Genomic DNA, 23,845 nt, shown 5'->3' on the forward strand with positions numbered 1-23,845 from the left:
TCCTGTTGTCAATCTTGCCCAGCGTCATGGTCTTTTCCAGTGAATCAGTTCTTGGCATCAGGTGGCCAGAGTATTGGAGCTTCAGCTTCAGCTTCAGCATCAGTCCTTCCAATGCATATTCAGAACTGGTTTCCCTTAGGACTGACTGATCTCCTTGCAGTCCAAGGGACTATCAAGCATTTTCTCTAACAGTGCAGTTCAAAAGCATCAATTCTTCAGCACTCAGCTTTCTTTATGGTAATGTTCTCTCATAATGGAGAACATTATGGAGGTTCCTTAAAAAAACTGAAAATAGAGTTGTCATATGATCCAGCAATCCCTGAGCATAAATCTGGAGAAAACTCTTAATTTGAAAAGATACATGCACCCTTATATTCATAGCAGCATTATTTACACTTGCCAAGACATGGAAGTAGCCTAAATGTCCATCCACAGAGGAACAGATAAAGAAGATGTGGTACATATACACAATGGAATATAACTCAGCCATCGAAAGAATGAAATAACGCCATTTGCAGCAACATGGATGGACCTAGAGATTAGCATAGTAAGTGAAATAAGCCAGAAAGAGAAAGACAAATATCATATGATATAACTTATATGTGGAATAAAAAATATACAAATGATTTTATTTACAGAAGAGAAGCAGACTCACGGGCATAGAAAACAAACATGGTTACTAAAGGGAAAAAGGGGTAAGGGAGGGATAAATTAGGAGCTTGGTATTAGCTAATACCGACTACTATATATATTAATAAAATAGATAAACGAGGTCCTACTGTATAGCACTGCTGCTGCTGCTGCTAAGTCACTTCAGTTGTGTCCAACTCTGTGTGACCCCATAGACGGCAGCCCACCAGGCTCCCCCGTCCCTGGGATTCTCCAGGCAAGAACACTGGAGTGGGTTGCCATTTCCTTCTCCAGTGCATGAAAGTGAAAAGCGAAAGCGAAGTTGCTCAGTCACGTCCGACTCTTTGTGACCCCATGGACTGCAGCCCACCAGGCTCCTCCGTCCATGGGATTTTCCAGGCAAGAATACTGGAGTGGGCTGCCATTGCCTTCTCTGCTGTGTAGCACAGGGAACTATATTCAATATCTTGTAATAAACCATAACAGAAAAAATATGAAAAGCATTTATGTGTGTGTACATATATATATATATATCTATTTAACTGAATCACTTTGCTGTACACCAGAAGTTAGCACAATAGTATAAATCAACTACACTTTAATTTTAAAAAGGAATTAATTGAGTAGACCTTGTTGTTGTTCAGTTGCTAAGTTGTGTCTGACTCCTTGCAACCCCATGAACTGCAGCACTGCTGGCTTCCCTCTCCTTCACTATCTCCCTGAGTTTGCTCAAACTCATGTCCATTGACTCACTGATGCCATCCAACCATCTCATCTACTGTCCCCACTTTTCTTCTTGCCCTCAAACTTTCCCAGCATCAGTATGAAAAGGTAAAAAGATATGACACTGAGTAGCCCTAGATCTTGGATTTTTTTTTTCTATGTTTTATCTAAAAGTTTTACAGTTTTAACTTTTAGTAAGTCTGTGATACATTTTGGGCTTCCTCGGTGGCTCAGTGCGTAAAGAATCTGCCTGCAGTGCAGGAGCACAGAAGACGCAGATTCAATCCCTGAGTCAGAAAGATCCCCTGGAGGAGGAAGATGATAACCCACTCCAGTATTCTTGCCTGGGAACTCCCATGAACAGAAGAGCCTGATGGGCTACAGCTCACGGGGTCACAAAGAGTTGAACATGACTGAGTGCAGCACAGGGTTGCCCAATTGAATGTCAATTCAGATCCTTTGCCATTTTAAATTATTATTTTCTTTTTAGTATTAAGTGTTCCGTATACATTCTAGATAGGAGTCCTTTATTGTACCTATGCTTTGCAAATACTTTTCTCCCATTCAGTGGATTGCCTCTTCAATTTCTTCATGATGTTCACTGAAGCATTGAAGTTTTACATTTTCATGAAATCCAGCTTAGCTTATTTTTTCTTTTGTCTCTCATAAATGTTTTGTGTAACCTAAGATCACAAAGATTTACTCCTCTATCTTCCTCTAAGAGTTTTATACTTTTATATCTTACATTAAGATTATGATTTATTTTGAGTTATTTTTTGTGTGTATTGTAAGAAGGGGGTCCAACTTCATTCTTTTTCACGTGGCTGTTGGTTGTCCCAGAATCATTTGTTAAAAGACTTTTTCTTTTATTTATACATGTTTCTGGATCCTTAATTCTGTTTTATTAATCTAGATAGCTATCTTTATGAAACACCACATGGTCTTTGACGGCTGTTGCTTTGTAGTTAGTTTTGAAAGCAGGTAGTGTGAATCTTCAGTTTTTTTCTTCTTTCTCTAGAATGTTTTGGCTATTCTGGGTACTTAGACTTTCAATGTGAATTTCAAAATTAGCTTATCAATATCTCCAAAGAAACCAGCCAAGATTTTGTTACGGATTATGTTGAATCCGTAGATCAGTTTGGGGGAATATTACCATCTGAACAATATTAAGTTTTTAAATCCATGAACTTGGGCTGTCTTTCCATTAATTTGTATGTTCTTTAATTTCTTTCAATAATATTTTGTCAGTTTTTGGATTATAAGTTTTATACTACTTTAAAAAATTTATGCATAATATTTTGCTTTTTGATATTTTAAATAGAATTGTTTTTTAATTTTATTTTTGCATTGTTCATTGCTACTTATAGAAAGACTGTTGAATTTTTAAATATTGATCTTCTATCCTGCATTCTTACTGAACTCATTTTTGTAGATTCCTTAAGATTTTCTATATACAAGATTATGTCATCTGTAAGTAAGCACTTTTACTTCTTCCTATCCAGTGTGGATGCATTTTATTTATTTATGCCTAAATTCCCTGGCAAGAATCTCCAGTACTATGCAACTGAAGCAGCTAGAATGGACTTCCTTGTTTCCAATCTTGTAGGGGAAAGCATTCAGCCTTTCATCATTAAACATGATGTTATGTCTGGGATTTTCCCTAGATGCCTTTTATCAGATTGAAGATGTTCACTCTCATTCCCAGCTTGATTTAGTGTTTATTATTTTCTTTGTATCAATGAATGGGTGATAGATTTTGTCAAATGATTTTTCTCTCTCTATTGTGATAATCATGTATTTTCCCCTTTTATTTTTTTTGGTATGGTGTTTTATATTAACTAACTCTTGGATGTTAAGCCAACTTTGCATTCTGGGGATAAATCCCATTTTGTCATGGTGTACAGTCCTTTTTATATATTTCTGAATTGGCTTTTCTAGTGTTTCCTTGAGAATTTTTGCATCTCTGTTTCTTAAAGTTATTATTGGTCTATGCAGTAGTATCAGGGTAATACTTACCTCTTAACCATCTCATCCTCTGCCTCCCCCTTCTCCTTTTGCCTTCAATCTTTCCCAGCATCAGAGGCTTTTCCAATGAGTTGGCTCTTGGATAAGATGGTTAGATAGCATCACTGTCTCAATGGACATGCGTTTGAGCAAACTCTGGGAGATAGTGGAGGACAAGGAAGCCTGGTGTGCTGCAGTCCATGAGGTCACAGAGAGTCAGATATGGCTTAGTGACTAAACAACAGCAGCAGCAATACCTCATACGGTGTTAAATGTCCTTGTCTCTTCTGTTTTTTGACTTTGTGAAACTTGGTATTAATATTTTGGTAGAATTCACTAGAGAAAACCTTTTGGCCTGGGATTTTCTTTGTGGTAAGTTGTTAAATTATTTATTCAGTGACTTTACTTTTTTATATAGTTGGATTTAGATATTCTTTTACTTTTTGAGTTATTTTAACAGTTTGTGTCTTTCTAGGAATTTGTCAGTTTTGTCTAAATTATTCAGTTTGTTGATGTACTGTTGTTCATGGTATTCCATTATAATCTATTTTATTTTAAAAGGATGGTATTACTGTCCCTTCATTCTTTTTTAAAAAATTAATTATTTTTTATTGAAGTATAATTGCTTTATAGAATTTAGCTGTTTTCTGTCAAACCTCTACATGAAGCATCCATGCTGCTGCTGCTGCTACTAAGTTGCTTCAGTTGTGTCCGACTCTGTGTGACCCCATAGACGGCAGCCCACCAGGCTCCCCCGTCCCTGGGATTCTCCAGGCAAGGGCACTGGAGTGGGTTGCCATTTCCTTCTCCATAGGTATACATATTTCCCCTCCTTTTTGAAACTCCCTCCCATCTCCCTCTCCACCCCACCCCACCCATCTAGGTTGATACACAGCCCCTGTTTGAGTTTCCTCAAATTCCCATTGGCTAACTATTTTACATATGAAGGTGATGGAATTCCAGTTGAGCTGTTTCAAATCCTGAAAGATGATGCTGTGAAAGTGCTGCACTCAATATGCCAGCAAATTTGGAAAACTCAGCAGTGGCCACAGGACTGGAAAAGGTCAGTTTTCATCCTAATCCCAAAGAAAGGCAATGCCAAAGAATGCTCAAACTACCACACAATTGCACTCATCTCACATGCTAGTAAGGTAATGTTCAAAATTCTCCAAGCCAGGCTTCAGCAATACGTGAACCGTGAACTTCCAGATGTTCAAGCTCGTTTTAGAAAAGGCAGAGGAACCAGAGATCAAATTGCCAACATCTGCTGGATCATGGAAAAAGCAAGAGAGTTCCAGAAAAACATCTATTTCTGCTTTATTGACTATGCCAAAGCCTTTGACTGTGTGGATCACAATAAACTGTGGAAAATTCTGAAAGAGATGGGAATACCAGACCACCTGACCTGCCTCTTGAGAAATCTGTATGCAGGTCAGGAAGCAACAGTTAGAACCGGACAAGGAACAACAGACTGTTTCCAAATAGGAAAAGGAGTACGTCAAGGCTGTATATTGTCACCCTGCTTTTTTAACTTATATGCAGAGTACATCATGAAAAACGCTGGGCTGGAAGAAACACAAGCTGGAATCAAGATTGCCAGGAGAAATATCAATAACCTCAAATATGCAGATGACACCACCCTCATGGCAGAAAGTGAAGAGAAGCTAAAAAGCCTTTTGATGAAAGTGAAAGAGGAGAGTGAAAAAGTTGGCCTAAAGCTCAACATTCAGAAAACGAAGATCATGGCATCTGGTCCCATCACTTCATGGGAAATAGATGGGGAAACAGTGGAAACAGTGTCAAACTTTATTTTGGGGGGCTCCAAAATCACTGCAGATGGTGATTGCAGCCATGAAATCAAAAGACGCTTACTCCTTGGAAGAAAAGTTATGACCAACCTAGATAGTACATTCAAAAGCAGAGACATACTTTGCCAACTAAGGTCCTTCTAGTCAAGGCTATGGCTTTTCCTGTGGTCATGTATGGATGTGAGAGTTGGACTGTGAAGAAGGCTGAGCGCCGAAGAATTGATGCGTTTGAACTATGTTGTTGGAGAAGACTCTTGAGAGTCCCTTGGACTGCAAGGAGATCCAACCAGTCCATTCTGAAGGAGATCAGCCCTGGGATTTCTTTGGAAGGAATGATGCTAAAGTTGAAACTCCAGTACTTTGGCCACCTCATGCAAAGAATTGACTCATTGGAAAAGACTCTGATGCTGGGAGGGATTGGGGGCAGGAGGAGAAGGGGGCGACAGAGGATGAGATGGCTGGATGGCATCACTGACTCGATGGACGTGAGTCTGAGTGAACTCCGGGAGCTGGTGATGGACAGGGAGGCCTGGTGTGCTGTGATTCATGGGGTCCCAAAGAGTCGGATACAACTGAGTGACTGAACTGAACTGAATGTAAGTTTCCATGTTACTCTTTCCATACATCTCACCCTCTCCTCCTCTCTTCCCATGTCCATAAGTCTATTCTCTATATCTGCTTCTCCATTGTTGCCCTGTGAATAAGTTCTTCAGTACCATTTTTCTAGATTTCGTATATATGTGTTAGAATACGGTATTTATCTTTCTCTTTCTGACTCACTTCACTCTGTATAATAGGTTCTAGATTCATCCACCTCATTAGAACGGACTCAGATGTGTTCCTTTTTATGACTAAGTAATATTTCATCGTGAATATACATGGTAACTTCTTTATCCATTCGTCTGTCAATGGACATCTAGGTTGCTTCCATGTTCTAGCTATTATAAATAGTGCTTCAGTGAACAATGGTATACATGTGTCTCTTTCAATTTTGGTTTCCTCAGGGTATATGCCTAGGAGTGGGATTGCTGGGTCATATGGTGCTTTTATTCCTAGGTTTTTTTTTTTTTAATTTTTATTTTTTTTATTTTTAGTTTTTTATTTTTTACATTTTAAAATCTTTAATTCTTACATGCATTCCCAAACATGAACCCCCCTCCCACCTCCCTCCCCGTAACATCTTTCTGGGTCATCCCCATGCACCAGCCCCAAGCATGCTGCATCCTGCGTCAGACATAGACTGGCGATTCAATTCACATGATAGTATACATGTTAGAATGGCATTCTCCCAAATCATCCCACCCTCTCCCTCTCCCTCTGAGTCCAAAAGTCCGTTATACACATCTGTGTCTCTTTCCCTGTCTTGCATACAGGGTCGTCATTGCCATCTTCCTTAATTCCATATATATGTGTTAGTATACTGTATTGGTGTTTTTCTTTCTGGCTTACTTCACTCTGTATAATCGGCTCCAGTTTCATCCATCTCAACAGAACTGATTCAAATGAATTCTTTTTAACGGCTGAGTAATACTCCATTGTGTGAATCGCCATACCATCTTCCATAGTGGCTGTATCAATTTACATTCCCACAGTAGTGCAAGAGTGTTCCCTTTTCTGCACACCCTTTCCAGCATTTATTATTTGTAGACCTTTTGATGAGGGCCATTCTGACCGGCGTGAGGTGATATCTCATTGTAGTTTTGATTTGCATTTCTCTAATAATGAACGATGTTGAGCATCTTTTCAGGTATTTGTTAGCCATCTGTATGTCTTCTTTGGAGAAATGTCAGTTTAGGTCTTTTCCCCAGTTTTTTGTTTGGGTTGTTTGCTTTTCTGGTATTGAATTGTATCAGCTGCTTGTATATTTTGGAAATTAATCCTTTGTCAGTTGTTTCATTTGCTATTATTTTCTTCCATTCTGAGGGTTGTCTTTTCACCTTGCTTATAGTTTCCTTTGCTATGCAAAAGCTTTTAAGTTTCATCAGGTCCCATTTGTTTACTTTGGTTTTTATTTATCACCCTAGGAAGTGGGCCATAGAAGATCTTGCTTTGATTTACGTCATCAAATGTTCTGCCTATGTTTTCCTCCAAGAGTTTATAGTTTCTGGTCTTACATTTAGGTCTTTAATCCATTTTGAGTTTATCCTTGTGTATGGTGTTAGGAAGTGTTCTAATTTTATTCTTTTACATGTAGCTGTCCAGTTTACCCAGCACCATTTATTGAAGAGGCTGTCTTTGCCCCATTGTATATTCTTGCCTGCTTTGTCAAAAATAAGGTACCCATAGTTACATGGGTTTATTTCTGGACTTTCCACCTCATTCCATTGGTTTATATTTCTGTTTTTGTGCCAGTACCACTCTATCTTGATGACTGTAGCTTTGTAGTGTTATCTGAAGTCAGGAAGGTTGATTCATCCAGCTCCATTCTTCTTTCCCAAGAATGCTTTGGCTATCTGGGGTCTTTTGTGTTTCCATATGAATTGTGAAATTTTTTGTTCTAGTTCTGTGAAAAATGCCATCGATAATTTGATATGAAAATGATTGCTACTCACATAATGAGTAATGCATCAAAAATAGAGTTAGGCCAAAAAAAAGAGAAATAGTAGCTGTGAGGTGATGGGTAATTAGATGATTGTGATTTTGTAACTCGATAGATGTAGGTATAGATATACACAATTAAAATATCAAGTTCTATACTTTAAATATATGCAATTTTAATTTGTCCATTATAACAATAAAATTGAATAAACAATGGGATCAATCTCTATTACAATTTACCCATGATGTTTGTTTGACAGCTAAAGAATTGAATAGTTAATTTAATTCAGACTTGTTTATGGAAAACATTTTGGCAACTGCAGCAAGAGACCAGTAAAGCAGGTTAGTGTCCCATTGAATATCTTGTTCAAGAGTTACTATTGTGTATTCTGAAGAGCAAAATGAGTGCCTAGGTTTTGTTCAATGTGTAGAACTCCAAAGAGGATAAGGAGTGCCATAGTGAGACATTGTATTATGACTTTAATATGTGTAGAAAATATGTGACCTTGATTTATATTTTGGGTATAATCTCTCAGGATGCAAGAGACTCTGTGAGTTCTTTACCCTAAGAGAGACAATCTTGGATAGGAATTGTTTGACTTGGTCAGAACAGACGGTCAACATATTGGCAGTGGCCCAGAGATCTATAAAGGTGTAAGAATGAGGCCAGTTGTTGGCCCAGATATTGTGTGCTAAGACAGCTACCTGAAGTTTGGCCATTTGAGCTGACCTTTGGGTCCTGTCCTTTATCAGGAACATTCTGATGAAGAGATGAAAAGTAGTAACTGTCAAGCAAGCTCCATCGAGTGTGATAGTGACGATAGCATTGATTAAGTGAATGAACTCCCTTTGATTTTTACTATGTTGATCCTAATAGGCTCCCTGTGTGTCCAAGAGTTCTAACAGATGAACTCTTGTAGCAGTGTGGTGTCTGATAGGGGGCTGAGCACAGGGGAAGTTACCCTCTCCTGAAGATAGGGTATGTAGAGGGCCCAGGTTCAGCTCCATCCTGTAGCAAGGAGGCCTCACTGGCTATGCTGAGCTTGCAGAGTGCTACTTCATAATCAAAGGCCAAATGGGCAGCTGGATATGGAGGGTCATAGGTTCAAGACCTGAGATAGTCTATATTTCCAGGCAAGTCCAGCATAGACCCCAAATTGCTATACTATGGTCATACAGCCTTGGGCCAAGGTGGGCAGTTCCTTGTATCAGAAGCCCATGAAACTAACAGCCATTGTTGACAGTACAGGGACTCCAAGATACATGAGAGAGGGTTGCTAAAGCTTGCAAAGTGAAGGAGTTTCAGCGGACCCTAATAGAAGTACCTGTTCTATGGCAATTCAGGCAGATTCTAGAATCTTTGAAACAGGGAGTCTCATTCAAGGCAGGTCTATTTGGAAAAAACTGTGTATACGAGGAAATGTTGCCTCCAGAAAGTAAAAATGTCTAAAACATGTTGGGCTTGTTTTAAGTATGGGTATGGGTACTAAGAAGCCTAAAAGCTGTTTCTGGACACTGTGAAGATTGGGGCAGTCTTCCACTTACCAAAGAATTTTCAGGAACTTACCTGAAGTGGTGGGATTGTGTAGCATGTGTGTCATAGGAATCTGCTCAAAGGAGGATGTCATCAGTGTGAGGTCCTAATCGTGTACCTGGAAAAAGCTAGAGCTGGTGAAAATATTCCCTTCAAAGACTGTGTGAGATGGCAGGTGTGGACACTGGCCGCATTGAGTAGACAGGTGAGGGTGTATCATTTCCCCTTGAAGCTGAAGGTTAAGTGGAGCTGAGAGGTTGTTGAAATAAGCAGTGAAAATAGCATGCTAGCCAAATGTTTTGCTATGACTGAAAAGTATTTACCAGGTATTCGTTGGAAGCAGTATTATCAACAAAATACATGGAGCCCTAGTGAGTGGGGCCATGACACCAAGGGTGCAAGTTCACACCGAGGCCCTGTTCTTGTCTTACAGCTTTAAGATCAGGTAAAATTTGTTAAGTGCAGCAGAAGTTGGGATAATCACACCTTGCTAAGTAGGTTTCCTATAATGGGTTTCAATCTGTGAAGACCCTGCTTTCATTGAGATTGAATCTTTTTAAAAACAACTGAGGTGAAAAGTGTGATCACAGCTAAGGGAAAAGGTCCATTAGGGTCTCATATTATAGGGGCAAGGACTTGATTTGATTACTCATTGAGTTAGATTATCCACGTGCACTAGAGGCTATTTGGGGTAATGGAGGTTTTGGCTATGGGAAATGTAGGCAAGGCAATAATTCCAGTGGTTAAGGTTAGGTATATCTGTTTCTATTTCATGTTTCTTTATTCCCTGGCTCTTTTTATCAGCTTGCCCAAATGTGGGCCAGAAGAGGAACAGAAAATGATGAGAGGTAAAAACTCAATTGTCAAACATCTAAAGTGGAATCTGATTATTACACAGAGCCACCACCCCTACATCACCCTTCTCCCCAGATGGGACCTCTGAAACACACAGAAACACCAAGTCCTTTTCCTTCTCACCGGTGGGATGAAGTGTGATTTCTTCAGGAAGAAATCCTCAGTGCTCAGGAATCTTCAGTCTGCAGTTCTGTCTTCACCCAGTCCTCACTCAGTATGACTCCTTGAGTCAGTATGGACTGGCTGGTCTGGGCCCTAAACTGAAAGGATCCCACCTCCCTCCCTCTCACACACCGGACCCTTCACTTCCTTCCCTCCTCATCATCAAAAAAAAAAAAACAAACAAAAAAAAACAGATACATACACATCTTTTCCCTGATTGTCCGGTGCTCTTGATGGTTGGGTGATGCCAGGTCTTATATTCAAGTGGTTTCCTTTCTGGAAATTCTTACTATTTTATACTCCTTAGGGATAGAGGAGCCTGGTCGGCTGCAATCCATGGGGTCGCTAGGAGTTGGACATGACTGAGTGACTTCCCTTTCACTTTTCACTTTCATGCGTTGGAGAAGGAAATGGCAACCCACTCCAGTGTTCTTGCCTGGAGAATCCCAGGGACGGGGGAGCCTGGTGGGCTGCCATCTATGGGGTCACACAGAGTCGGACACAACTGAAGTGACTTAGCAGCAGCAGCAGCAGGGTTAGTTGTCTGGTAATCTACAGTCTTGGAATCAGTGCTTCCACTCCAAAGGCTCAGGACTTAATCTCTTGTCAGATATGAAGATTCCACAAGTGGTTTGTTATGGCATTAGGTGAGATTAAAACAAATACCCAAAAATAAGCAACCAAAGATGAGCCCCAGAGAAATGGAAGTTACAAAATCAGGAAATTAATAAATAAAATAATGAAATCCACCCATATACATATATACCCATAAGCAACATCAAAACAGTTGAAGAAAAATAAAGTACAGTAGTTTGACCAGGCGAACAAAGGAGATCAAAAATTTTATTTGCCAGTTAAGAACAAAGCTAACTAAAGCAGAAACTGGAAAACAAAACTAAAGCAAGTTGCCAAGTGGGGAATAAAACAATAGAAACAAAACCACAAAAATTTATTGAGAGGAAAAGAAAGAAAGAATAGACTTGCAAAGTTCAATAGAGGTAGATGAAGAAGGTTTATAGACACTAAAGATTAACTCCTAGGGTAAGAGAACAGTAGGAAAAGCACACAAAGGAATAAATGTAGAAAAAATAATGATAAGTTTTAAAAAATTAAAAATAAAAGAAAGAGAAAAGATGAAAAAAGGAAGAAGAAAGGAAGGAAAAAGAAAACTCCACAGAACTGCAAAAGCCCAGCCTAGAGGCAGAGGTTTATAACAACAATAAAAAATGTGACTGAAAAAAATAAAACTCAAAAGCTTAATTAGATTTCATAGTGCCAATAAAATCAACATCTACAACAGAGGGGGAAAAATGAAGTTGGAAAAAAAGAAAAAATCCCAAAGAATCTATGCTGCTGCTGCTAAGTCGCTTCAGTCATGTCCAACTTTGTGCGACCCCATAGACGGCAGCCCACAAGGCAAGATTCTCCAGGCAAGAACACTGGCAAATAGCTTTCTTGAGTCACTGCTGTTAGAGTTCTTTCCTTTGTTGGGAGTCACAATCCACCTTACCTTCCTAAGATGCCCTCCAACACGGTGCTGGTCTCTGGACCTGTTGTGGGGGCAGCTCAGATTCCAGCCTGGTCCTACTCCTGTGTATTCTGGCCTCCAATGTCCACAGCAATCAGAACTAGTGCGTTTTCTTTTGTGGGAGCTCTCACTGTCCTTTTATATATTCCATAGACACAGAGTCTGCCTAGTTGATTGTGTCGATTTAATCTGCAGCTTGTACAGCTGGTGGGAAGGTTTTGAGTCTTCTTCCTGTGCCACACTGCCCTTGGGTTTCAATTGTGGTTTTATTTCAACCTCTGTACGTGGGTCGTCCCCTGGGGTTTGCTCCTGAGTCTGCCCTGGAGGACTTGGGTTTTCCCCAGTGAGGGCCAGGTACGGAGGTGGTACAGTTGCTTGGATCACAGGGGTTCTGGCAGCACCAGGTACTCAGGGGAGTTGGCAGCTAGGGCAGCAGAAATCTAGCGCTCTAGAAGAGTATGGCAACCAGTATCGGCCAATACGCTCTAGGATTCTTGTGTGAAGAACCCCGCTGACAGAGAAGCCTGCAGGCCACAGTCCACAGGGTCGCAGAGTTGGACACAACCGAAGTGACCCTGCTTGCATAGACGCAAGACTTTTTTTTTTGCCTGTTTGATCTGTCTTTCCACAGTCAACAGCAGCCCTCGCACTGGGATTGCTCCACAATCTCTAAACTCCAGCTCTCAGGTGCTGTGCCTTCCAGGGCACCTACATCCCTATCTGGGGTATGTATGGCTGCAGCGAGGACTGTTCTCATTCCATTTAGGCTGCCAAAGACCAGCCGTTTCCCTCTCAGCCTTACATCTTTCTCCTCTAACTCAGACAGTTGCCCTGATGTGGGGATTGGACCTCTGCTTCAGTTCCCCCATGCACCGATGACAGGTCCAGTCCTACTGACAGTCCTGTTTCTCCCCCTTGTTCCTTTGTCCTACCAAGTTTTATGTGATTCTACGTGTTCTTTTCCGCTGGTCAGGTACTCCTTTCTGCGCTCAGCTGGTGTTCTGCGGGCAATTCTGTGTCTGAAAGTGTATTCTTGATGTATCCACGGAGAGAGATGTACTCCACATCCACCTACTCCTGCGCCATCTTGTTCTCCCATCCGAGATTTCTTGTTTCTGAGGACCTTGACAATTTGGAGTTTTGCGTTTTCATTTTTGCATTAGATTCTGACTTGTTATTGATCTTCTCGTGAAAAGTTTTTATAAGTTTCTTCTTCCAGAGAACCTCAAATCAAGATAGTACTATCACTGTTGTGGACTTCCCCATGGCAATGGTTGAATTATTCTCTTGGCTTTGTCACAGAGGTGACACAGAAGTTCCTCTCTAGATCCCAGAGGATCAAGGTCATTTGTATTTAGCAGGCGCAGGTGGAAGCAGCAGGAGCATTCTGTAAAGTACTTATGAATCCACCTGCAACTGCCGCAGATGCAGGAGACGCAGGTTGGATTTCGTAGAGGGGGCAGTGGCAACCCACTCCAGTATTCTTGCCTGGGAAATCCTATGGAGAGAGGACCATGGCTGGCAACAGTTCATGGGGTCTCAAGGAATCAGACATGACTGACCACAACACATAAACACACACATGCATTTACTTTCAGAGGTATGACTTCAGCAGCCCACACAGTAACTGATCTCCACCATATGAGTGACTGCCCCGTCTATTGAATAGACTATCATTTTTCTCCTGAGTTCTATAGAGAAAGGGGGCCAACACATGGCGGAGACACAACCAGTGTTCAAATGATAAGGCTTGTTTCTTTGAGGTTAGTATCAGTCACGGATTAGTTTGGAATCGATACACATGATTCAACCTGAGACTCACACATAAGTCCGGGTTGAGACAGAAATTCAGAACTGCTTTAAGGAGGGTCCCAATGTAATAATCCTTTCACTATATGCCAGCTGTCTAAACTGATTTACGTGGGTCAAAGCTTTAGCAGGAGCTCACAAATGCAGCACAAAGAAGCCAGGTGAAAACACAAGCTAGCCAGATGGCAGTAGCTCACAGTGCATGTTCTGCAGCTGCAGCAGAGCCAGTCCGAAAGCCAAAGAAGAGAGAAGAGACCCCAGGCAGTAAGGGACAGCATCTCAGCATCCTGCTCTTGGGGCCAGTTGCTGCCATCACTCTACAGAGAGAGGATGGATCCCTCAACGGCAGTTCGCTTTGGATATGGAAACCAACTGATAACACATACTCCCAGAGAGTCTGGAAACATTCATCACTCACATAATGAGTTTTTCTGGGGAGAGCAGAGCAAGCTCTCAAGATGGTTGAAGAATAGCTGAATAGAGCAGGGGAAGGAGACTGGCTTGGGCTTGTGGTGGTAAAAGGGGATAAAGCTGGAGAGTTCTGCATATAGGTCAGGGCTTGGATCATCTGAACATCCTTTTGGCCCAGAGAGACTACCTGGACTTCCCTATCAGATGTAGGTAAGTAGGGGAAGAGATGTGGTTGGGGTCTTTTATAGAAACGTGTAATGCAAATGCAAGGTGGTTCGCACAGTTGTGAACTCTCACAACCATTATAACCCAGCTTCTTACACTGTTTTCAGTTAAACTGCTTGTCACTAGATTTGTTGTTCAGTCGCTCATTCATGTCCAACTCTGCGACCCCATGGACTGCAGCACACCAGCCTTGCCTGTCCTTCACCATCTCCTGGAGCTTGCTCAAACTCATGTCCATTGAGTCAGTGATGCCATCCAACCATCTCAACCCCTGTCGTCTCCGTCTCCTGCTTTCGATCTTTCTCAGCATCAGGGTCTTTTCCAGTGAGTTGGTTCTTCGCCTCAAGTGGCCAAAGTAATGGAGCTTCGTCTTCAGCATCAGTCCTTCCAATGAATATTCAGGACTGATTTCCTTTAGGATTGGCTGGTTTGATCTCCTTGCAGTCCATGGGACTCTCAAGAGTCTTCTCCAACACCACAGTTCAAAAGCCTCAATTCTTCAGCGCTTAGCTTTATGGTATGACTCTCACATCCATCCGTGACTCCTGGAAAAAACCACAGCTTTGATTAGACTCACCTTTGTCAGCAAAGTAATGTCTCTGCTTTTTCATGTGCAGTCTAGGTTGGTCATAGGTTTTCTTCCAAGGAGGAAGTGTCTTTTAATTTCATGAATGCAGCCACCATCTGCAATGATTTTGGAGCCCAAGAAAATAAAGTCTCTCACTGTTTCCATTGTTTTCCCACCTATTTGCTATGCAGTAATGGGACCGAATCTTATGTTCTTTGTTTGAAGAATGTTGAGTTTTAAGCCAACTTTTTCACTCTCCTCTTTCAATTCCATCAAGAGGCTTTTTACTTCCTCTTCACTTTCTGCCATAAGGGTGGTGTCATCTGCATATTTGAGGTTATTGATATTTCTCCTGGCAATCTGATTCCAGCTTGTGCTTTATCCAGCCCAGCCTTTCATAGGATGTACTCTGCATATATGTTAAATAAACAGGGTGAAAATATATAACCTTGATGTACCCTATTCCAATTTTGAACCAATCTGTTGGTCCATGTTCAGTTCTTTCTGTGCTTCTTGACCTGCATACAGATTTCTCAGGAGGCAGGCAAGGTGGTCTGGTATTCCCATCTCTTTCAGAATTTTCCACAGTTTCTTGTGATCCACACAGTCAAAGGCTTTGCCATAGTCAATAAAGCAGAAGGAAATGTTTTTCTGGAACTCTCTTTTTTGATGTTCCAACAGATGTTGGCAATTTAATATCTGATTCCTCTTGCTTTTCTAAATCCATTTGCATATCTGGAAATTGTCGGTTCATATACTGCTGAAGCTTAGGTTGGCGAATTTTGAGCATTACTTTGCTAGTGTGTGAGATGAATGCAGTTGAGCAGTAGTTTGAACATTCCTTGGCATTGCCTTTCTTTGGGATTGGAATGAAAACTGACCTTTTCCAGTCCTGTGGCCCCCACTGAGTCTTTGAAATTTGCTGGCATATTGAGTGCAGCACTTCCACAGCATCATTTTTTAGGATTTGATTCGCTCAGCTGGAATTCCATCACCACCACTAGCATTGTTCATAGTGATGCTTCCTGAGGCCCACTTGACTTTGCGTTCCAGGATGTCTGGATCTAGGCGAGTGATCACACCATCGTGCTTATCTGAGTAATTAAGATCTTCTTTGTATAGTTTTTCTGTGTGTTCTTGCCACCTCTTCTTAGTATCTTCCAGTTCTGTTCAGTCCATACACTTTCTGTCCTTTATTGAGCCCATCTTTTCATGTAATGTTCCCTTGATATGTCTAATTTTCTTGAAGAGATCTTTAGTCTTTCCCATTCAATTGGTTTCCTCTATTTCTTTGCACTGATCACTTAGGAAGGCTTTCTTGTCTCTCCTTGCTATTCTTTGGAGCTCTGCATTCAGATGGTCTGTCTTTCCTTTTCTCCTTTGCCTTTAGCTGCTCTTCTTTTCTCAGCTATTTGGAAGCCCTCCTCAGACAACCATTTGGCCTATTTGCATTTCTTTTTCTTGGCGATGGTCTTGATCACCACCTCCGTACAATGTCACAAACCTCCATAGATAGATCTTTAGGGCACTTTGTCTATCAGATCTAATCCCTTGAATTTATTTGTCATTTCCACTGTATTATCATTAGGGATTTGATTTATGTCAGACCTGAAAGGCCTAGTCATTTTCCCTGCTTTCTTCAATTTTTTTTTTTTTTTTTTGCTTTCTTCAATTTAAGTCTGAATTTTGCAATAAGGAGTTCATGATCTGAGCGACAGTCAGACTGGGAGCTGACTGTTTACCATCATATGGAGAACCAGTTATTCCAGTGCAGATTACCAGATCATTGTTTCACCACTAATTTGGATATTCACCTTTCATGTAAAATATATATGCCAAAGTTTCTGTTTGAATTTTCAGATATACCAGATAGATCTAGTTTCTCTGATAGCAGATAATCTTATACTACTGTAATTGGATACAACAAATTCCCATGTAAACTTCTCAGCCTATCCTTGTCTGATGTATTTATTACTTCAGATGAACATAATGTTTAGTTTATCAGTTTTTCATTGACTGTTCTAAAATACTCAAAGAATTTTATAGCTATGGAAGCTCTTGGTCTAAATTAGGAAGTGAAAACTAGGTTTAATATTGTCTTCATCTTTTTTAGTGTCTATTTAGAGACATGTAGAGAAAGATAGTTGTAAAAAGTGTGCATATCACCAAAGTGTTTTTCGGTTTTAGTGCTTAGGGTTCTTGTTTTTTGTGTTTTCAGAATACATATGTTAAATGACTTTAAGCTTAACACTTTCTAAAGCACACGTTATAAAGCGGGGAACATGATCTAGTGTACGCAGAATGACTTGAGTATTCACTCCTCCAGGAGTTCATCGATCTTGCCTTCAGCAGTGACCATAATATTGTTTCTCATGTGTTCAGGTTTGGGATTCCAGAGATGAATGAAATATGCTTGTCCTTGTTGTATATTGTATATTGGGGAAGATGAATAGGTACCTGAAAATTTCTAAGACAAATTGGCAATTGCTTTTATATAAGTATCTGTAGGACCAGAGGAGCAATGGACTCTGCTGGCATTGACGGCAGAAAGGCTTCAGAGCAGAAGCACCATTTGAGTTTAGCCGTAAAGAATGAGGACACTTTCATCAGTCAGCTGCTAGGTGTGGAAGGGAAAGCAATTGCTTCAAAGAAAAAAGATACTTCTAGTCTGATTTCATTATCTGGAGAAGCCGCTAAACAGCTTCTTACTTGGAATCTTAAATGATGCTAATGTGGAAGGATGGACAAATATCAGAGACCAAAAGGAGAAAGTAGAAGCATCAAGGAACAAGAGACTTTGGAAGAGTCCTGATCAGGAAGTAGTAAAATGAGAACCTGCCTTGAAAAATGCAAGCAGATATTTCTGAAGAAAGAACAACTCAAAGCTGCATTTAACAGAAGGAAGAACTATGAAACAAGTCTGACTAAGCCCAGCATGTTATGTTTGCAGGGAAGGAAGAAATATGGGTTGGTGTTCACTTAGGACTCATGGAAGAGGTTGGAGCAAAGGGGGTAGGTATTCCAGCAATGATTCATTAGGTAGAAAGAGAAGGTTAGAAATCAGATACTGCCATCTCTATTACAATTTACCCATGATATTTGTTTGATAACTAAAGAATTCCATGATGCATTGAATTTGTACTTGTTTATGGAAACCATTGTGGCCCCTGCCTCGTGAGAGCGGTAAAGGTGGTGAGTGTTCCATTGAATATCTTGTTCAGGAGACGGTATTTTGTGTTCTGAAAAGCAAAGTGAGTCTCTGGGTTTCTCTTCTTGTGTAGAACTCCAACGAGGATAAGGAGTGCCATGGTGAGACATTGTACTGTGGCTTTCATATGTGCAGAAAATGTGTGACCTTGATTTACATTTCGGGTATAATTTATCGGGAGGCAAGAGATTGTGTGGGTTCTTAACCCTAAATGAGACAACCTTGGGGAAGAATTGTTTGACTCGGCCAGAATAGGCAGTCAGCCCATTGGCAGTGGCTCAAAGATCTATGAAGCTATGAAGATGAGGCCAGGTGTTGGCCCAGACGGACGTTCTGTGCTAAGGTAGATGCCTCCTACTGGCCCTTTGAGCTGCCCTTTGGGTCCTGTCCTTTATCAGGAAGATACTGATGAAGAGAGGACAAGTAGCAGCTCTCAAGCAAGCTCCATCCAGTGTGATAGTGACAGTGGCAGTGGCTCAGTGAACAGTCTGCCTTTGGTTTCCACTGTGTTGATGCACAAGGGCTCCCCAGGTGTCCAAGAGTTCTAAGAGATGAACTCTTGTAGCAGTGTGGCATCTAACAAGGGACGGAGCACAGGGGAAGGTACCCTCTCCTGAAGATAGGGTATGTAGAGGGCCCAGTTTCAGCTGATCCTGTAGCAAGGAGGCCTCCCTAGCTATGCTGAGCTTGCAGAGTGCTGCTTCTGTAATCAGAGGCCAAATGGGCAGCTGGATATGGAGGGTCACAGGTTCACGACCTGAGATAGTCTATATTTCCAGGCCAGTCCAGCATGTACCCACATGTGCTGCACTACGGTCATACAGCCTTGGGCCAAGGTGGGCAGTTCCTTGTATCAGAAGCCCATGAGGCTAACGGCCATCCTTGATGGTACAGAAACTCCAAGATCCATGAGAGAGAGTTGCTCAAGCTTGCACAGTGACAGAGTCTCAGGGGGTGCTAATAGGAGTGCCCGTTCTATGGCAATTTAGGCAGATTCTAGAAACTTTTGACACGGGGCGTCTCATTCAAGGCAAGCCTATTTGCAAGTTACCGACCCAAAATACTGTGTATATGAGGAAACGGTTCCTCCAGAATCTGTAAATGTCTAAAACATGTTGGGCTTGTTTTAACAGTATGGGTAGTAAGAAGCCTAAAAGCTATTTCTCAACACTGTGAAGACTGGAGGAGTCCAGCTCGTACCAAAGCATTTTCAGCAACTTAACTGAAGTGGGGGGACTTCATAGTGTGTGTGTGTGTCATAGGAATTTCCTCAAAGGAGGATGTCATCCGTGTGAGGTCCTAATTGTGTACCTGACAAAACCCAGAGCTGGTGAAAATGTTGCCTTCAGAGACTATGTGAGATGGCAAGAGTGGACACTGGCCCCATTGAGTAGACAGGTAAAGGTGTATCATTTCCATTAGTAGGTGAAGGTTAAGTGTAGCTGAGAAGTTGTTGAAATAGGCAGTGGAAACAGCATGCTAGCCAAATGTGTTGCTCTGACTAAAACGTATTTACCAGTTATTCAGTGGAAGCAGTATTTTCAATAATATGGCCATCTAGTGAGTGGGGCCATGACACCAAGGGTACAAGTTCACACGGAGGCCCTGTTCTTGTTTTACAGCTTTAAGATCAAGTAAAATTTGTCTGTTAAGTGCAGGAGTGGAGAGAACCACACCCTCTCTAAATAGGTCTCCTATAATGGGCTTCCAGAGAAGGCGATGGCACCCGCCTCCAGTACTCTTGCCTGGAAAATCCCATGGACAGAGGAGCCTGGTAGGCTGCAGTCCATGGGGTCGCTAAGAGTCAGACATGACTGAGGGACTTCGCTTTCACTTTTCACTTTCCTGCATTGGAGAAGGAAATGGCAACCCACTCCAGTGTTCTTGCCTGGAGAGTCCCAGGGACGGGGGAGCCTGGTGGGTTGCCGTCTATGGGGTCACACAGAGTCAGACACGACTGAAGCGAGTTAGCAGCAACAGCAGCAGCATAATGGGTTTCAATCTGTGAAGTCCCTGCTTTCATTGAGATTGAATCTTTTTAAAAACAACTGAGGTGAAAAGGGTGATTGTAACTAAGGGGAAAGGTCCATCGGGTCTCATATTTTGAAGGCTGACTATAGGGGACAAAGACTTAATTTTATTGCTCCTTGGGTCAGGGTATCCATGTGCACTAGAGGCTATTTGGGGGTAATGGATGTTTTGACTATGGGAAATATAGCAAGGCAATGATTCCAATGGTTAACGGTAGGTATATCTGTTTCCATTTCATGTTCCTTTATTCACTTATTCCCTGGCTCTTTTTATCAGCTTGCCCAAATGTGGGCCAGAAGAGGAAGAGAAACTGATGAGTGGTAAAAACTCAATTGTCAAACATCTAAAGTGGAATCTGGTTATTATACAGAGCCACCTCCCCTACATCACCCCTCTCTCCAGCTGGACCCCCAAAACAAACAGAAATACCACGTCCTTTTCCCTCTCACCAGTGGGATGAATTGTTCAGGAAGAAATCCTCAGTGCTCAGACATCTTCCGTCTGCAGTTCTCCGTCTTCACCCAGCCCTCACTCCCAGTGTCTGAGTCAGTGTGGACTGGCTGGTCTGGGCCCTAAACTGAAAGGACGCCACCTCCCTCCCTTCTCACACACCGGACCCTTCCCCTTCTCCCCTCTCCATCATCAAAAACACACACACACATCTTTTTCCTGCTTGTTGGTACTTTAATCATCAACATCTGAATACTTTGATCTGTCCAGAGGGGACCATCGTTGTATGTTTGATCCCTGCACAAACGACTATTCTGCCTTTGCTTTTCTTCGAGTTACAGTAGATGGCTCAGCATCTTGGGCTCCAGGTGGGCACAGGGGCTTACTTGGAGAATTGTCAAAAGTGTCGGAAGAATCCTCCGGGTTTTCTTCATCCGCCGTTGGCCTGTTTTCATTCTTTTTATTCTGCGGGTGGTAGTAGAAGACTAGTATCGTCGACTTCCCTTTCTTATTCCTGTCCGGATTCTGCTGAAGGGTTGAGTTTACCTTCCCCATGAGGTTTTGTATCTGGTAAGAAAACAAAGTCATCCAGAAAGACATTAGTGAAGGAGGGTGGGAAGGAGAACTTTGAGAGAACGGGTGTGCATTGGGGAGGTGTTTTGTTCCAGGCAAGGGCAGGGTGAGTCACGGGTGGGGGACGAAGAGGAAGAACATGAGTAGGGTAATCTGACCGTCTCACTGTCCAAGCCATTGGGCTGATCAGAATGATTTCTCTTCCTTTCTGTGGAGCTTGAGGCTTCTCCCTCCAAATCGATGTTATCTATCTCAATTTCCGACTCCGACTCTGACTCCGCCTCCGCCTCTGCCTCCGCCTCCGAGTCCGACTCCTCCTCCACTTTCTCAAGTAGTCCTCCCATGTTGTAGCAACAGTAGCCTACACGAAGGCGCCTGGCGTCCCTATATATACCTTCCCAAGACAATGAAGAGTCACAACTGGCAGTTTGATTGGTCAGCAAGAAATTTCTCCAGCCAATGGTAGCCCTGACATTGTTGACATCACAAAGCGCCACTTGGAAACATCCATGGGGGAGGGGAGGCTGCAAAGGAGTCCAGGTGCTCTGGTTTGAGAAAGGGAGTGCTTCCTCAACACCCATTAAAGAGCCTTCCCAATTTGACTTTCCATGTTTCCTCATCTTGTCTGGCTCAATTCCTGTGGTGTAGAAGTTAGGTAGCCAGTGTTCCCTCCAAACCATTCCTCATGGCCACCCCCATTCAGTGCTTAATTCTGTCATCTTCCAGGTCTCATCACCTAGTAGTTGGTGTTTTTTTTTAACAGTTCAGAAGTTTTAGATTTGCAGAATAATTGTGAAGAGTATTTTCGTATACTCCACAACCAATTCTCTTTATTACCATTGTACATTAGTATTGAACATTTGTTCAACTTAGTGAACCCATACTGAAAGAATATTATTAACTAAAGTCTGGACATTATCAGATTTCCTTCAGTTCAGTCGCTCATTTGTGTAGGACTCTTTGTGACCCCATGAACTTCAGCACACCAGGCCTCCCTGTCCATCACCAAGTCCGGGAGTTTTCCCAAACCCATGTCCATCGAGTTGATGATGCTACCCAACCATTTTATCCTCTGTTGTCGGCTTCTCCTCCTGCCCTCAGTCTTTCCCAGCATCAAGGTCTTTTCAAATGAGTCAGTTCTTCTCATCAGGCGGCCAAATTATTGGAGTTTGAGCTTCAACATCAGTGTTTCCATGAACACCCTGGACTGATCTCCTTTAGGATGGACTGGTTGGATCTCCTTGCCTTCCAAGGGACTCTCAAGTGTCTTCTCCAACACCACAGTTCAAAAGCATCAATTCTTTGGCGCTTAGCTTTCTTTGTAGTCTAACTCGCAGATCCATACATGAGTACTTGGAAAACCACAGCCTTGACTATGCGGACCTTTGTCGGCAAGGTAATGTCTGCTTTTTAATATGCTGTGTAGGTTGGTCAGAACTTTCCTTCCAAGGAGTAAGCGTCTTTTAGTTTCATGGCTTCTGTCACCATCTGCAGTGATTTTGGCGGCCACAAAAGTAAAGTCTGCCACTGTTTCCACTGTTTCCCCATTATTTGCCATGAAGGGATGGGACCAGATGCCATGATCTTAGTTTTCTGAATGTTGAGCTTTAAGCCAACTTTTTCTCTCTCCTCTTTCAATTTCATCAAGAGGGTCTAGTTCTTCACTTTCTGCCATAAGGGTGGTGTCATCTGCATATCTGAAGTTATTGATATTTCTACCGCCAATCTTGTTTCCAGTTTGTGCTTCATCCAGTGGAGCGTTTTTCATGAGGTAGTCTGCATATAAGTTAAATAAGCAGGATGACAACATACAGCCTTGACTTACTCATTTCCCGATTTGGACCCACCCCATTGTTGCATGTTCAGTTCTAACTGTTGCTTCCTGACCTGAATATAGATTTCTCAAGAGGCAATTCAGGTGGCCTGGTATTCCCATCTCTTTCAGAATTTTCCAGTTTGTTGTGACCCACACAGTCGAAGGCTATGGCATAGTCAATAACGCAGAAATAGTTATTTTTCTGGAACATTTTCAGATTTTCTTGGTTTTTACCTAATGTCCTTTTGCTGTCCCAGTATCCATCCAGGATACTATACTAAATTTAGTCATTCCATATTATGCCTTGTTAGGGTGTGACAATTTTTTAGATTTCTTTGCTGTGACAATTTTTTAGATTTCTTTTTTTTATTTTTAAAAAATTTGTTTGTTTTTTTTTTTAATTTTTAGTTTTTTATTTTTTAAATTTTAAAATCTTTAATTCTTACATGCATTCCCAAACATGAACCCCCCTCCCACCTCCCTCCCCATAATTTAATTGAAGGATAATTGCTTTACTAAATGTTGTTTCTTTCTGTCCAACCTGAACATGAATCACCCATAGGTATACTTATATCTCCTCCCTGTTGCACCTCCCTCCTATCTCTCTCCGCATATTATCCCTCTAGGTTGATACAAAGCCTCTGTTTGAGTTTCCTGAGTTACACAGCAAATTCCCATTGGCTATCTATTTTGCATATGATAATTTAAGTTTCCATGTTGCTCATTCCATACATCTCGCCTTTTCCTCCCCTCTCCCCATGTCCATAAGTCTATTCTCTATGTCTGTTTCTCCGTTGCTGCCCTGTAAAAAAAATCTTCAGTACCATTTTTCTAGTTTCCATATATATATGCGTTAAAATATGATATTTATCTTTCTCTTTCTGACTTACTTCACTCTGTATAATAGGTTCTAGCTTCATCCACCACATTAGAACTGACTCAAATGCGTTCCTTTTTATGGCTGTGTAATAT

At 41.7% G+C, this 23,845-nt stretch overlaps 1 protein-coding gene across 3 annotated transcripts in view; it reads left to right on the plus strand.

Moving 5' to 3' along the window:
* The window catches only part of HS6ST2 (heparan sulfate 6-O-sulfotransferase 2), a 369,757-nt gene that overhangs the window by 19,534 nt on the left and 326,378 nt on the right, over positions 1–23,845 (plus strand). The window lies entirely within an intron of this gene.

The sequence above is a fragment of the Ovis canadensis genome, chromosome X (assembly GCF_042477335.2).
Source record: "Ovis canadensis isolate MfBH-ARS-UI-01 breed Bighorn chromosome X, ARS-UI_OviCan_v2, whole genome shotgun sequence".
Classification (NCBI taxonomy): Eukaryota; Metazoa; Chordata; class Mammalia; order Artiodactyla; family Bovidae; genus Ovis; species Ovis canadensis.